The sequence below is a fragment of the Dermacentor albipictus genome, chromosome 1 (genome assembly GCF_038994185.2).
Source record: "Dermacentor albipictus isolate Rhodes 1998 colony chromosome 1, USDA_Dalb.pri_finalv2, whole genome shotgun sequence".
NCBI lineage: Eukaryota > Metazoa > Arthropoda > Arachnida > Ixodida > Ixodidae > Dermacentor > Dermacentor albipictus.
Window position 1 is genome coordinate 191,626,444 of NC_091821.1, and position 16,347 is coordinate 191,642,790.

Consider the following 16,347-nt stretch of genomic DNA (forward strand, 5'->3'; position numbering starts at 1 on the left):
ATGGAGCAAACCGCAGTGGGGTTGGGGGGGGGGAGGAGATGGGCATTAATTTTGATCTGCTGGAGTTCTTTGACGTGCACCCCATGCACGGTACAGGAACGTTTTCGGACTGTGCCACCATCACAATGCAGCCGCTTTGTGGCACTTATCTTTGACACGGTACTTACACTGGCTAATCTCCCTGTCTTTCATTCCCTTTTCTCTCTTTCTCTCTCTCTTAGTCAAATGTTGGGTGTTGATCTTTGTGTATGTTGTCTATCGGTGTTGTGAACTGTACACATCATTTAAATTTTCATCTTATCCATCTGCAGTGCCGTGCTAGGCATGCGGCCAAGCATGCATAGCATGGTACTCTAGATGTATAATGAATCTCCGTAATATAATGACTCTCCAGGATTCAATCAATCTATCTTTCTCTCTCTCTCTCTCTCTCTCTCTTGCGCTTTTCTTTAAAGAAGCGCACCTTCTTCCGTGGTTGAAGGGAATATCCATCAACCAGCTGTATTGCACTCATTAGGGTGATTGCAGATGAAATAAAGTACAGAGACAACATGCCCTGTGCGGACACGACGTTCTGCATAGACGATTTCGCACGCGCAATAACAGCAGCGATCATGTAGCCCCAAGAAACATCCCTTCACATGATCTATTAGTCACCTATGCCAAAAACAAAAAGCCTGTTGTTAAGTCGTTTCGATGGGCAGAAAGTCTCTTTTTACTGTTTCAGATAAAAGAAAGGCGCAGAATGCCTAAATACAAATTATGGTAATTTTTCTTATAAGTTGAGGCAAATTTAATTTCTTATACTGTGACTATTTATAGGGGGAAAGGGTTTAAAATCTACGGGCTTCTGTTTTTACCTCGCTCCTGCTACTCGTCCTTGTGATTTCCGTCCGCTAAATTTAGCGGGTTATTTCAAGACGCAAAAGCGGAAGCCATCCAGGGCCTATAATCACGGAATGTGAAAAGAGTCGAATAGAGTGCTGCCCAATGTACTGCAAAATGCTTTAATTTGGTTAGATATGTTACTGGAGACATGCGAACTACACGAAGAAATACTCTATATGGTCCCTTCTCGGCAACTCATTTTGTGCGCAATGGCAACAATGACGACCGTCACTGAAGCTGAGAACGAAAAGCGCCGCATGCTGACATGCGTGAGAGTGTTTTTTGGGTCTAATAGTCCTACATCAGCTGCCTCGAAATAGTTCTCTGACTGAGTTTTATTTATTGTGTTCACATCCACCTAAACTGCCTGGTTGAGCTTCGTGTAGGCAATATTTGAAAGATAGTAATGCCCATGCATGGTCGCGTACTGGCACGCAAGATAATTTGCTTCTGCAAAATTAGACGCCGCTGCAGGTGCTCCGTTTTCACTGTAAGAGTCCCGCGTTGCAACTGCGTCATTTCAGTGTCAGTGCGCGTTGTCGGAACGCAGTCTATAGCGTTCTTCGGAGTGAAGCGAAGCGAGAGCATCCAACGGCAGATAGGGCCTTCCGAACACAGCGCCGTGCGTGGGGAGGGCGTCCCTGTCCTCTCTCGTGCGCTGTCACACGCGAGGACCAAGCGTGATTCTTTATTTTTTGCCACCCCGAAGCGAAGGCACTCCCGCAAAAGCACTGTCACGCCGGCAATCCCGACCTGCTAGCTGGCTGGTGAACGCGCGTCCGTGACGTCACAGGCTTGTCTGCGGGCATATGCCTGCAGCCGGCCTGCCCACGGTCAGGCGTAAACACGACGGCACGCGACGGCTCGCAGTCCTCTCCCGTGCTGCGGCGACACATGCTTCCCGGATCGGCGCTTGCCCGCCGCCATGGAGCCCACTGTCACCGCTGTCACTACGCCGCCGCCATGGCGCGACCAAAATGCGCGCCTAGGCGCAGCAGCGCGCACCGGTCGCCCGAGTAACCCGCGGTGAGTGGACCTCGACTCTCGCACTGGCTCGCTGAGCGCGCGCACGAGCGCGTGACGTCGCTTGCTTGCATGCGTGCGGAATTCTGTGCCGTACCCTACTTGGCTGGCTTAAGCAGGCGGAAAGTGCGAAACCAAGGGCAGGCGGAAAGCTCCGTGCGTCCTTCCTTTCCACGTTCCGCGTGTCAAGAGGAGGTGGGTGGCGCGTACTTACGAACACAGGTGAACCACGCGTCGCCGCATGCTACTAAGACGAGCCCAGCGAAAGTATTAGCGCTTGCGGAATATGCACCTCTTTCGAAAGAGTGCCGCTGTCGAGTAGTATCGCACGAGCTCAACGTTGCCTGCGGAAGCTGTTACGTGAATTTTATTTCGATCACCCACGTCGATATTCTGCGTTATTGAACGGTGTGCTATGATCGTAAATTCAAACGGGAACATGTCAAACACAGCTAGATTGCGTAATTGCGCTTCCAAGTTAACCTGCGTTTATTACAGTGACTTAATCCACAGTTCAAAACGTGCACTTGGGACTCGGCTAAAACGATTTCACGTCACCGTTCCATGTAATTACGCGGTGCAGGCGTTCTGATCAGTTATTTCCTGTTCACGATTCAATTTATGCTGATGGTGTACGTCCTTCGAAAGCGACCTCCTGGCGCCTCTCTCAATTGTGAACATTTTCATCATTCGCAACGCATTTCTCTTAGATTTTATTTTGTAGAGACAAATGTATATTGAATGTGAAGAGCAAGGAGGTTAACAAGGCTTAAATAAGTGATTTGTTGGTTCATACACAGGTGGATAGGCAGACAGGCAGATATGCAGGCAATACGAGTTGGCATTGGCACAGTCCCCTCATCCGATTTGAAAGGTACAGCGCCACTGTCACTCTGTCAGTGGAAGTCTAGACAAATTGCTGTCCTTATGCGAGATTACAGTTGCATATCACCCGAGTCAATAACCGTTATATAGAAGATGTCCCAGAAGTGGCAGATTAACAGACAATTGACTGTGTCTCGGTTAATCATTTGATAGATACCGGAAAATGTATTGCTTCTTTTGTAAAAAGCCTACCAGAAACCTGGTTGTTCAGCTTTGGAGAGGCCTTCCGAGCACTTTCAGCATATTAGTCGATACTAGCCAACAATTGCCGCGCTATACGCGTACAGCTGTTGCGGTGGTTGTTTATCTTTTTTTTTTCCTTATGTCCTTTTCATTTTAAAGACGGTTAATAGAGCACTTGTATCTTTTCGTTCTGTCGGACGTCAAAGGGAACGATGCTACAGGCGGGGATAAATGCAGGTGTTTTTTCATGTGCAGGCCGGGAGGCCTCAAGGATTGTGCAATTGAATCTACACCCGCGCTCTATGTGGAAGGAGGCATTTCGGCATTGAATGGGTTTAATGTCCGAACAACTGTCTTACCGAACACCACTGTTAGAGTTGAATGGATGGATGATATCCGTACTTTTGATGCATATAACGAGTATGTTTAATTAGTTCATCGAGCTGCACTCGTAAACCTGAGGAGAGAACAACGTTGCAAGTACCGTGTGAAGCAAGCCTGAAATGCATTGCCAGCTTGGAAAGTGCATGATGCAGAAAATAGCGCTCTTCGTTCGCATGCATATGTGTGCCCACCCGGTGACGTACCAGCATTCAAGGAAATTTCTAATTAAGGAGGTCTAAAATCAGGGCACCCAAGCCTAAGCTGCCCCTAAGGAATAGCATCGCGACACCGCGCATTCGCTGAACGAAAAACGCCTTCAAAACGCTCCCGCAAAACATTTGTGTGCCCGTAAGTTTTACGTAAACAAACATGGCGGCACCTATATCCGAGCGACAATTTCTGCTTAGCGCCAAAGCTTACTTTATATCTCAGTAATAGGCAAATTTCGTGACAAAAAAGTACTGATAATCGCTATCGCTTGCACTCAGCTCACGTAGATGGGGAATATTGAACGATTAGTAGCCACTGTTTTCGATACGGTTAATCGATCGAGAACTCGTAAGCCTGAAGACATATCTTTTCAGCTATCGTGCCACAATTTCAATTGCCTTGCCTGATGGCGGCTGCTACGTTGCGTTTCTTTCGACAGGAAAACTAGCACTGCTATGACTGTGTACGTCTTGAAGACGAATTGTTTCGGCATGCTTTGCCTAGCGTAAACACGATAGACACAAATAAGATGACAGGACTAACACTCGTGCTGCCACCTTTCTTGCGATCCTGAACTAAGCGCTACGGTTATTGCATTATTGAGCCAACTCAGTCGAGGACAAGCTTCACCTTTAACCTTGCATTTTGAACGTAAGAAGCGTATGCATTTGAAAAGTCGGGATTTTATTTTCGGCGGCATTATTGTCGACATTGCACCGTTCGCCTCTAAAGTTGTCTTTGTGCGCAGTTGTACTTCAATATTGTGACATCCTCGTCTCGTAGAAATCAAGATTCGTGGCACTCTTGGACTCTCTTTCGCGCGAGCCTTTTTCATGCAATCAATAATAAACAATGCCGCTTATAAAGGCTGCAACATCTTCTCTAAATTCACATTCATGGTCAAAACAAGCGAACACATTTAACAACTCTTAGATAAAACATATGAGCTGAATTTTGAATGTAGAGTCTGTGTTTCGAGAGCATAGATGAACGATGAATTGTCGGAGACTCTTTTACTGGACAATAACGCTAACTCACCTCTATTCTATAGGACCCATGAAACAACATCCTAGGGAATGGTGCTCTGTGTTTTCCAACAGTAAAAAAAATAACGGGAGGAACAAAACACGAAGGAAGCTCACTGGGTTTACATCTGAGGTTTACTGACGCACTTCTGCTGTGGCAAAGAGATGAAGAAAGCTAGAACTAGATCTAGCGCGCTTTGGCTCTTTCTTTGAGATATCGATTGAAGGAGTATTTATCCCCTTCAGGCGTCTCTCATAGTTCAGAGATTGCTTTAGGATAATGAATGAATGAATGAATGAATGAATGAATGAATGAATGAATGAATCAATCAATCAATCAATCAATCAATCAATCAATCAATCAATCAATCAATCAATCAATCAATCGGTCGGTCGGTCGGTCGGTCGGTCGGTCGGTCGGTCGGTCGGTCGGTCAGTCAGTCAGTCAGTCAGTCAGTCAGTCAGTCAGTCAGTCAGTCAGTCCGTCCGTCCGTCCGTCCGTCCGTCCGTCCGTCCGTCCGTCCGTGGTTCCACCTCTTACTCTTGGTAAGCGAAAAGCTCAGCCATATTTTGAAGACCTACAGTGGTCAAGAAAACCTGTGGCGTAACTGACTTCCCTGTCTTTTCATTGAGTCCTGACTTCACCTCATTCACCGATTTTCCTCCCGGAAAGATCGATCTGCAATTGGACAGTGTGCCCACAAAGCTTTTGTATCGTTTTCTGCAGCTATGGGGCTCGACTTCCACCGTGTACTGATACTATTATGTCTATATTTGTCTGATGGGTTCTGCCTCCCTCCTTCTCTTATTCCCTTATTTCTGTTTGTTGAAGCGAGTAGATGTGGCAAGCGTTTGAAGGCACAAGTGCTAGCCTGCTTTTCTTCTTCGTTTGTGGGGTGTTTATATTATGTTTGAATAATAATAATAATAATAATAATAATAATAATAAGGTGCACGCATACATTAAAGAACCAACTCCTACCCCCCCCCCAAAAAAAAAACAAGAAAGGAAACTGCGGCGGAATATAAATAAAAACACACACACAATGAATAGAAAGAAAAATAGGGAAAAGTAAAGTGTTCTTACAACAAAGCGCAAGGTAAACACAAAAGAGAAAGGGAGAGAAAGCCAGTTGAAAATGTGTGAAACTGTGACACAAGGCAAAGCTCGAAAAAGAACAATCACAGAGAGTTAGGGCAAATATCAATATCATGAAAATATGCAATATAAGGACTCTGTTGAGAATTGATGATGACAGGCAGGAACATGGGAAGGTCTATGTTCTCTGGTGACGTTGCGCCACATGCGAAACAAGGTTCAATTAAGGAGTTCGAGACAGGCGAGGCAAGAACAGAGGGTCAGTGCGATTACGTCGACAGCGAAGTAAGGGCAATGACAATAATACATCAGTGCTCGAACAAGGTCCAATGTCCGTACTAGCAACGTGGTGATGATAAATGCTTAGAAACATTTTCTCGGCCCGATATATAACGTCAATGTAGGAAATAGAAAACCCATTCCAGATGACCGACGCATATTCAAGTTGACAAAGACAGATCGTTGCGTATAACTTGCGGAACGGTGTAGGACACTTGAATTCCCTCGATAGTCTGCAAACAGAGCCAAGAGAGTGCATACCTCGCATAGCAACGCGTTTAGTGTCAGCGGAAAAGTGTAAGGTTACATGAAAAAGTAGTGCACCAAGATCATCGATTCCACAGAGCGTACACAGCGGTGCAGAACCTACAGAATAAGAAAAGGTAAAGCTTGCTGTTTTGTGTGTGAAAGTCGTGACATTGGTCTTAGCTGGATTCAAGGTGACAATTAATAATAATAATAATAATAATAATAATAATAATAATAATAATAATAATAATAATAATAATAGCTAGATGCGGTTTTCGCGAATAGTCCGGAATTGATGCATTAGCATTCTGTTTAGGATCATTCAGGGAGCGCTGCGCAATTGAAGGCGGATACCTCGAAACCGGCGCCAGTCAACATGGCGCCACTCGCGATCTATCCGCCCCCATTATCTGCTGAAAGATACATTGGCGTTACTAGTTGATGCACATTCTCAATTGTAATATGAGCCACACAGTGAATAATAGGATGCTGTACCTCTTGTGCGTCAGTGGCACGTAGCCGTTCTAGAGGATAGGCCAAGAATGGACTCACAGCCACTGGCAGATACCGAATGGATAAATAAAAAAAAGGTAAATCAAAGAATCCGTTTACTATAATGCGCCATTTTATTAACAGGTCGGCATGCGTCATAGATACCTGTGAGCCGACTTTATTTGTTGAAGTGTTATGTAGGAAACAGTTATGCAGAACAAGGGCGCTCTACACGCACTATTTTAGCTGTTAGCGTAGGCGTGTTATAGCCGCACAAGGGTATATATAATACAATTCGCTGGTACTTGCATTTGGCGCACATATAGCTTTGTTTTACAGGGTTATCAGTTTTGAGTTTTCCAGAATGTTTAGATATTGCCTGTTGCAGATAACATAATCGTGTTTCTTGAGGTAGAGTATTCAGAGAAGCGGACATTAATTGCACGATGAAACGAAACACGTAACAAGAAATCGAAACACATGTTCAACTAATTAAAAAGGAAGCTTTACCAATTAACTACGTAATTCTTAATTTTCAGCACATATCGCAGTTCGCGAATCGTAGCCAGTGAGCTTTCAAGGCGTATCCACTTGGAATGAATTTCCAGAATGACAGCAATTTCGAGGTATGCCCCAGCAAACTCGACTTAAAAATGCGATGTCGTTCCACTTATTTTATTTTATTATTTATTTTTATTTAGGAATACTGCAGGCCTTAGAAGGCCCAGGCAGGAGGGGAAAGGTACATACAAAAAAAGAAAACAATAGCAACAAAACAACAACAACAAAACACCCTTTCATGCATTGAAGGACAAAACTGGAACGCCCAGCAGGTATTTCGTCCCACATGTTGGGAAATATCTCCAAACTGGTATCATCCCGGAGAGAGAGAGAGAGAGAGAGAGAGAGAGAGAGAAATCTTTATTCAAAGGTCCCTGCTCGGTTCGAAAGGGGAACGGAGAGGCTGGGAGGCTAGTCCGGTAAAGCTCCCCTTTCCGTCAGACTCAGGCCAGGCGTTGAACCGTAGCGGCGTCCTCCGCCTGGCGGACAGCCCAGAGCTGGTCTTCTGGGCATTCGCTGAGCAGTATAGCCTCCCACTGCTCAGGAGTTTTTATTTTAGCATTGCGGTTTATGCTGTATGGGACATTGTCTGGAGTTGGTGGGCATGCCCGTATAATGTGATGAAGTTCTGCACGTGGTGTATTGCATGTCTTACAGTGCGATGAGTAAGCTTTTGGGTGTATAGGTGCATGAGTAGTGGCGCAGGGAGGCTGCTTATTTGTATTAGTCTCCGTGTAGTTGCTTCATGTTTGTTTAATGATTTGTCAGGAGGAGGGTAATTGTCACGAGTATTTCGATAGTATTCGAGGATTTCTCCGTAAGTAGTCATTGGATCTCCCATTTGTTCATATTGGGCAATTGTTCTTCATCGATCTGGTTCTGGTTCTGGGGGGCGTAGTTCTGTTTGGGTCTCTTGGGGGATTTATTGCCCGGAGAGAGATGGGCAACGCCAGTGACTCTCCCGGTTGATGCTTGCTCGGGCAGTGTCGTGCGTTTCCAATTGTCCTTCTCCTGCGGGTAGGATGTGTTCCAATGAGCATTTGGGGTGCTTGAGGTTATATAACTCCCTTGGTGTAATTGATTACGGCTGCATTGGTGTCGGTGACGATCCATGATGCAGTGGTTGATGCATATGTTAAAGATATTGCAGCCTCTTCCCCTTCTTCTGGGTGTTTGGTACGTATGGAGCTAGTTGTTGTGATATACATTTTTGTATCCGTAACAACTACAAGGGTCATGGCTGGTTGTAACGGATACTTTGCAGCATCAACTTAGGTCACATGTTCAGCGTCTTTGGGCCCTTTGTTGAGCCTTTGACCTCTTGCATTCCGTCGATCTGCGTTATGGTTTGGGTGCATGTTCTTTGGAGTGGGGCGGATTATGAAGGTGTTCCTGATGTCCGGTGGAATAGATTTCTTTTCTTCAATTCGCGTCTGGTATTGCATTGCCAGTATTTTTCGCCCTGTCTTCGTGTGTTTGTGAAATTCATGTTATTCCGCAGATTAATTTCGGGTAGATACGTCTCGCAAGCTCACCAGCTACAATTCGTAAATTACATAATGTTCCATAGAGTAATTAATCAGGAATTATATAGCGATTTTTGTTAATTAGCTGAATGTGTGTTTCAATTTGTCGTGCTAGTAAGGTCTGCCTCTTCGTATAATTCAGCTTAAGGACAATAATCATGCTATTTGCCACAGGCAATCTTTAAAAAAAATCTAAAAAGCTTAACAATGATCATCCCGTATATATCTACAAAGGTATTCGCCGAGACCTTGACAGACCCAGCAGCAGGCAGCCACAGCAGAGAGTAGCAGAAACAATACCGGCCAAACCCGGGAGGGCATGCAAAGAAAGATTCGCTTTAAAGCAACACATGGTATATCCAGCATCAAGATTGGATGGCACGTGCTATTACGAACAGTTCTAAACTAAGAACTTTTTTATTCCATGTGGGCCCCGTTTTTTTTTCGCTATATATTAAGTCTGAGGCTTAATTTACATCACGAATGGAAGGGTTTCAAATTTTGTGATGTTACCATTAAAGTGTCCCTAAATATCATTTAACGATGCTGATGAGGGAAGTTACAACGTATTTAGCTGGCAGTGATACAGCGCCCGTATCACAGCCATGGGGTCCTTTTTCTTGTTTAAATTTTTCGTTAGCAGAGCTTCGAGGTGAGGGCCCTTTTTGCGTAAAAAGGTATTAGACTAGAATTGTTTGTAGTAGAAAATTCTAACCAATCCTGACGCTGGACATATTACCAGCGAAGGCAACCGATGAATGGCAAAGGACACTTAAGAAAGAAAACCTTAGTGAATTCGGCCTCGGACTCAGAGAAATTGTTGGGAATACGCAATGGAACGCTATCGCACGCAAAGAAAGGATATCGCATTGAAAGTCGCAGTTAAAATACTTATCCATAAAGTTGTTATTGGGCTGACTATGGAGGCTAACTATTCTGACACACGGCCCAATGTATACGTATGCGTAACATTGGTAGAGCTACGGGGCTCGTTAGTCAGGTTAAGGAAAGTCGTTGGTAGTACGCGAGGAAATGCTACGCGTTTAATTTTACTCTTTTACTCTAACGCGGCGATATTCACTCTGGGTTAAACTATGAATCCAACATTCCAACTAGCCCAATTAGCAGTCTTGATTATTTCACTCTTGTGACTCCTCAAGAAAATATGGTTGGCGGAGATAGAGAGAGGTAACGAATGCGAGTCTTAACTTATCGGAAATTTCCGCTTGGAACAAAAGAGCTTTCATTTATTTGTTAGGTTGTTTTTTAAGCACGCTTCATTACGGCACACAAATGTGGGCTACACGATGGTGCGGTGATCAGAGTAATCAGACAGCCTGTGAACTCGAGGGACAGAGTTCATAGTGAAATTTGCGGCGCCGTATTTTGCCTCTGTTATATAAGGACGTTTTGTCAGTTAGCTGCGGCTAGCAGCTGCCAACGTGCAACTAGTTCGCGCGCCATTGTAACTCGCACGTTTCCGTAGGTGCACAGAGGGGAATGAGGGATCATTAGATTTTTTCTCTTGGGATTGCTGCAAGGACTGTTTTGGTGACGGTTTGATTTCATAGAGCTCAATTTTTTTTTTTTTGGGGGGGGGGGGGGGGGGAACGGCTTTCGGCGTTGCTTTCCGGAGCACTCCATAGTTCTAACATTGAGAAATGCGCCGAAGAAGCTGAAAAACAAAACACGCAATCCAAGTTTCGAAAATGTTTATTTTTGAGAAACATTTCTTAATTTCTTGGCTCCCTTCACTAAACATCCGTTCGCCATCCCAATCATCTGAAGGCTGCTCTGGCTAATGACCTCAGCCTGCGAAATGTTTTGTGAATTCGGCCCCAGGTTGAAGATGCATGCGTGTAAATCAAGCGGGAATGCTACATCTGGGAGAAGGAACAAAAAGCAGGGCCTATCTCCCCCCCCCCCCAAGAGAAAAAAATTACTCTAGAATTATTCGTAAGAGCAGATGACAGCCGACAGCACGGAATGTGGGACATATTAGCGAAGGCGGCCGGCAAATAGCAAACGACACTCACGAACAAAAATCTTTATGAATACGGGTCCAGAGAGAGCAAATGATAAATGAAAGGTAGGGAGGTTAACCAGGACTGCGCCCGGTTGACTACCCTACACTGGGAAAAGGGGACGGACAGATTAAAATGCGAAGAGAAAGTCCACTGGGGATATCGTTCGGCCACTCTGTCTGGATCACAGACGCCGAATCAATCCGGTAGCTTTCAAATATCGCAGCAGCGCTTTTGTAGTCTTTTGTAGCTGCGATATCCGACGCCATGGTCCCAAGATCTTGCTCAAGGTGAACGGTTTTCTATCTAACTGGTTGAGAGCTCTGCAGAGGTCATGTCTTTCATTTTGAAAAGACGGGCAGTCGCACAGTAGATGTTCTATAGTTTCCTCGACATTGCAGGCATTGCACTCGGTGCTCTCAGCCATTCCAATAAAAAATGTATATGCATTGGTGAATGCCACGCCCAAGCGTAAGCGGCACAGCATTGTTTCCTCATTACGTGGAAGCCCTGGTAACAGCCGCAGTTGCATAGATGGATCGAGAGAATGCAATCGACGCTGGCTGAATTAAGGTGAATACGGGCCGAAATTTTGTGAAACCCGTATGCAGGCTTTATTCTGAAAACTCAGTTAAGATTTAGCACACGTACTCGCTAGACTAGATTATAATACACATTATACAAGAAAAGTACAAAGGAAACAGTGCAGTTGGTACAGGCGAGTGCTATGTAGAGCACGATGAAACACGAGCTATAGCGCGCACAAGACGTAATGGCGACGCGTGCATATTCACTAGTCGAAGTTGCAGGGGAAGGAAGACATGGATCCAACGGCAAAGTTGGTTCATGTCCAAACAAAATGCAAAAGAGAGAGTATCCAGCAGTGTCGCGGTGGGAGGAACTGTATGCGAAAGTCACGTATGGCAGTGCAAAGTCCCAATCACGGTGGTGAACTGACACGTACTTGGAAAGCATATCTGCTAAGGTTCGATTCAAGTGCCAGAGGACAGTGCTCGCTACAACGTGTAAATAAACCGCGTAAATAGTTTACCTACTCTGCTTCCACGCAACAATATTATTAGCGGAGGCGACTGCCCAATGGCAAAGAACACTTACGAACGAAATGCTTTGTGAATTCAGCCCCAGTTACCTAGGTGTTGATAAAGCCCTCATCTGTGACATAATGAATAACAGCGGAGCCAGTAAAAACAAAGCATTTTTGCCTTAAAACGCGTCGTTATGCAGTACTCTTCGAAGTGCAGCTACTTAGCAGGGGCCGAATTGGCAAAGCTTTTCTTTCGAAAGTGCTCTTCGCGATTGGCCAGCGGTCCTCCCTTATAATATTTTATGTGTTTTGTTTTGTTTTTTTATTCTAAATTTCATCGAAATAGAGTACACCGATCCTACCTGTTTCACGTTAGGTACAATAAGTAAGAGAGCTTGCTTCACAAAGTACGGGAAAAGCGTATCTCCTGTCATTTGCGATGACGCATGTTCATTTTATTCTAGCTTTAAAAAAAATATCCTTTCTTTAATGAAGGCGGCAGCCCGTGCTATGTAAACGAGACCAACGCGCGAGAAATTGCAAACAGTGCCGAAACCAATTAAGCACTCTCGCTCACTGGCAGCGTCGCGGACATTCAGGCCGTACTTTCCGCAGGACTACATCCAGGTCGATGCCGCGTTCACAATTTACAGCCGCCCGACTGTTGCGCTCAGCGTTTGAGAGCAGTAAACAGTGTGCTCTGTGTAATAGCGAGTGTTAGAGCGGCCACGAAAGTGATGCAGTGGGGTATGAGGCGGCACCGAGAGCGACCGACGGCCACGCTATCCCAGCTCGATCGGCTTCCTTTTTTGGATCGTGCCAGTTCACTCCAGGATTCCCTGTCTTCGTGTTCCTCTTCCCTGTTTTTCAAAGGCCCTCGTGGCATCACCAACGCAGGTCGATAAGGAACTTGAAACTCTGGCGAAAAATTTATAGCCTTGGCATCTTTCTAGCAACGCTATAACACCACGTGGAGACCCTCGTTTCTTCAAAGCGCAGCCTCGGCCGGATTTTCTTGGAACGACGGCGAATAGGGAGCAGCGTCGTCGTACGGCGAGGTGATTATAGGGCCCCGCGAACATCGCTGCTCACAACAGGCTGCAAACAAATAATAGTGAAAGAAAAATACCGAACGGAATGTGCATGCTACAGGCGCAAACTTGTCGGAGGGTCCAGCGACCAAACGAGATGAGGTCTAGCGCGCGCTCGCATCAGCAGGAAAAGGGACCCACTCGTTCGGCGTGCCTCGCTGGCCGCCCCCTCGGCTCCCTGCAGAGTGCCGCCTCTGCGCGCGCGGGAGGTGCCTTTTGGCACGCTGCCTGCAGTCGCAGCCTATTAGCTGCGATAGCGCGCGCGAAGCTATAGTCGCCCGAGCTCTTGTTAGCATAACAAATCACTGCAGTGGGGACGAAAAAATAAAAAAAAAGAATATTCAGTAAAGCCCCAGCAAGGAGTGCGCGTCGCTCCACTTTTCGCTGCACAAAATTCGGTTTCGTCTACGAAGACACACACGTTGGCCCAGCCCTCTCGGATGTCACTATGCTACCATAACCGTAGATGAAGGCCGTTTATTTACCGCGCGTGTTAATGCGCGATAAAGTGACTCTGCACGTTGGGCGCAATCTGTTGCGAGACCTTCGATCACCCGCTGCCGTCCTGCCCTAGCCCCTTCACCTCTGGCAAGATGGGGCGGGCTTTGATAGTGTTGGCATAGCGGGCGCTTTTGTATATGCAGGTACCATGGTCACTGACAGGCCACAGATTTAAAGCAAGCGATGGCACAACGAAATGTTGCCACGTTTTTCTGCTTACGTCTTTCAGCGTATGTCTGCATGAAGTAGACAGTTGTAGGCAGTTTTACAAAGCCAGACAGCATTTATTTACGCTCCACTAACTACATCCTGAACGCAGTTCTGCATTCCCTATGTCAACGTTCGCTGATGTTTCTTACTTAACTAAAAGTTCAGAGTTGAGACTACTATAAAAATGGCAATGGTTTATGTAGCTCTGTAATTTGATGCCCCAGTATAACTGTCGGTAAAGTTACGTCGTTTACGATGTTGCAGACTTTACTAAAGCTGCAGTTCTCGTTGGGCCCTCTAAAACAAAACAGCGCACTATTGAAGTGACGAAGGCTCTCAACTATTACTTGAATTGTTATTGCCTACACTGCTTCTTGATAATGTTTGGTCAGAGATTCATGTAGATCGGAGTTTTATCTTATGCTGCCTTTGTCTACCGCCTCACTGACTTCATCAGCTGGCATAAATGCAGAAACATCTTTTAGCACGCAAAACAAAAAGGTTGTGCTGAGCGATTAAAACGCTGATCTTTATTGGCCACGTTTTACTATAGAGATATGGGAAGGCAGTATGTGTCTGCAACAATTGAATGAATGGCTGCACGCCGAAAGAAAGCAAATAGATTTTGCGGAAATTTAAGGACTCGTTGGTGTTCAAGATGGTGGAAAAAATTTAATGAGTTTCGATGTTCTGATACATTTACTTTGCACCCAGCTGGTGCACGGCGCTTAGATATCCAACAGGGGAGGAGGAAAGAGAAATGTAGAAGGCAGGGAGGTTAACCAGAATAACGTCCGGTTGGCTATCGTACACCAGGGGAATGGGAAAGGGGAAAACAAAGATCACAGGGAGAGGGAGGCGGGAAGGAAGGAAGGAAATTGCGGTGAGTTCGCTGACGCGTGTGGTCTTACAGAAATTGCATTAACAGTCACAGATGGTCGCACAAGCCCGCGGTCCTTAAGAAGCACAAAAGCGCCTTCACCCCTTTATGGGCCGACGGGTGATGGGTGCGGTGTTCCAGCAGCACCTGCACAGAAAGCAGCCGATTGTCCAGTTTTTGGAAAGCTTTGGCAAGTTCTTGCCTCTCTGGGGCCGATCGTGGACAGTGGCACAGCAAATGGTCGATGTTTTCTTTGGTGCCACAGACCTCGCATGCTGCACTGTCAGTCACTCCAATTAATGTAGAGTATGCCTTTGTGAAGGCAACTTCTAACCAAAGGCGACATAGAAGCGTAGCTTCACGTCGAGGAAGTCCGAGTGGAGGTCGGAGTTGCAGGGAGGGGTTTAGTCGATGCAGTCGTGTAAGTCGTAAGTTTGGCGAGTTCCACTCGGTCTGTGTGAGACTGCGTGCCAGGTGTCGAAGCTGCCTTGGAGCATCTGTCCTCGAAAGCGGAATTGGAACGCTGTGCTCTTCTATATGTGCTGTGCGAGCAGCGCTATCGGCGGAATCATTGCCACTGATTCCACAATGGCCAGGTACCCATTGAAAAATGACTTCGTGAGATATCCAGTAAATGGTCGCACTAGAGTATGCAGTAGTATATAGCTATACACTATAGTATTTATAGTATATATATAGTATATATAGGGGGGTAGGTTATATAGTATGTGGTATATGGTATATAATAGTATATGGCTTCTAGTATATCAAGTGATGGCCGAAGTGTCTCGCATTCTATATCCAGTCTAGCCGCTTTGGTGTTTGCTGCCTCAAAGCACGTGCCGCATCGATTCAATTTACCTGTACAGCAAAACAAAGTGTTCTATAACAGACACTATATCAGCGTTTTGCTCTTATAACACGCTCTAAATATGTGCCAGCAAACGACTTCGGCAAGCCACCAACTGTTGACAGGTATAAGCAAGAATTTTGCCTGTACAATTCAGCTAACGGTACAAGGGGCCGTTTCTAATGTTTTACCGTGCACCTAAACTCGTTGCTTTAAAGTGGGGCACAGATAGCACGCTACTCTGAAAGTTTCATGGCCATAGTCTACTGGATCCTTTTTCTCAGCTTTTTTTTTGTGCGTTAGTTTTTGCGTTGCACCAAAAATCCCGCATTCACAAGAAAACAGTCGGAAACGCAACAAGAAGTGACATTCGATAAAATAATTTGAGGAAAGTTATTCCAGCCACACAACATGGTGTTTTAAGAACTTAGTGGAGACTGTGCATGCGTCTTACGCAAATACCCTTCATATCTATGGAATACTAAAGAGAGCAACGTACTGCGTGTGCAGATATTCCTCTGCAACAAGAGAATATATATATATATATATATATATATATATATATATATATATATATATATATATATATATATATATATATATATATATATATATGTATATATATATATATATATCCACGAAGTTAGATAGACGTTTTCGTTTACCCAAAACATCTGCCAACTTCACCATTAAACGGGGCGTAGTGGAGGCTTGCAGGCATGCTTTGATTAGGGGCCCAGAAAGAAGTACGTCGTACCAGAGTCGTTGCCGCAAGCGGCGCTTTTCGGTTGCACCACGGGCACCCTATGTTTAGACGAAAGCAGCGCATGTGCCGGCAAGTCGAACTTCGAAGCATCATTAGGTCTAAATGCAGGCCTCCTTCGAAAAGGTACAGCGAAGCAAAACGATTTCGCTTCATGCATAATCTTTCTTTAGTTTGGA

At 45.4% G+C, this 16,347-nt stretch overlaps 1 protein-coding gene across 2 annotated transcripts in view; it reads left to right on the forward strand.

The window, feature by feature from the left end:
- The window catches only part of LOC135898025 (dopamine receptor 2-like), a 378,795-nt gene that overhangs the window by 78,779 nt on the left and 283,669 nt on the right, over positions 1-16,347 (forward strand). The window contains exon 1 of one of the 2 annotated variants that reach the window (XM_065426744.2): positions 1,855-1,914. The exons of the other annotated variant lie outside the window; for it this stretch is intronic. The gene's annotated coding sequence lies outside the window, so the exon portion shown is untranslated. Of the gene's footprint in view, positions 1-1,854; positions 1,915-16,347 lie in introns of those variants that run through there. 2 annotated transcript variants of the gene reach the window in all.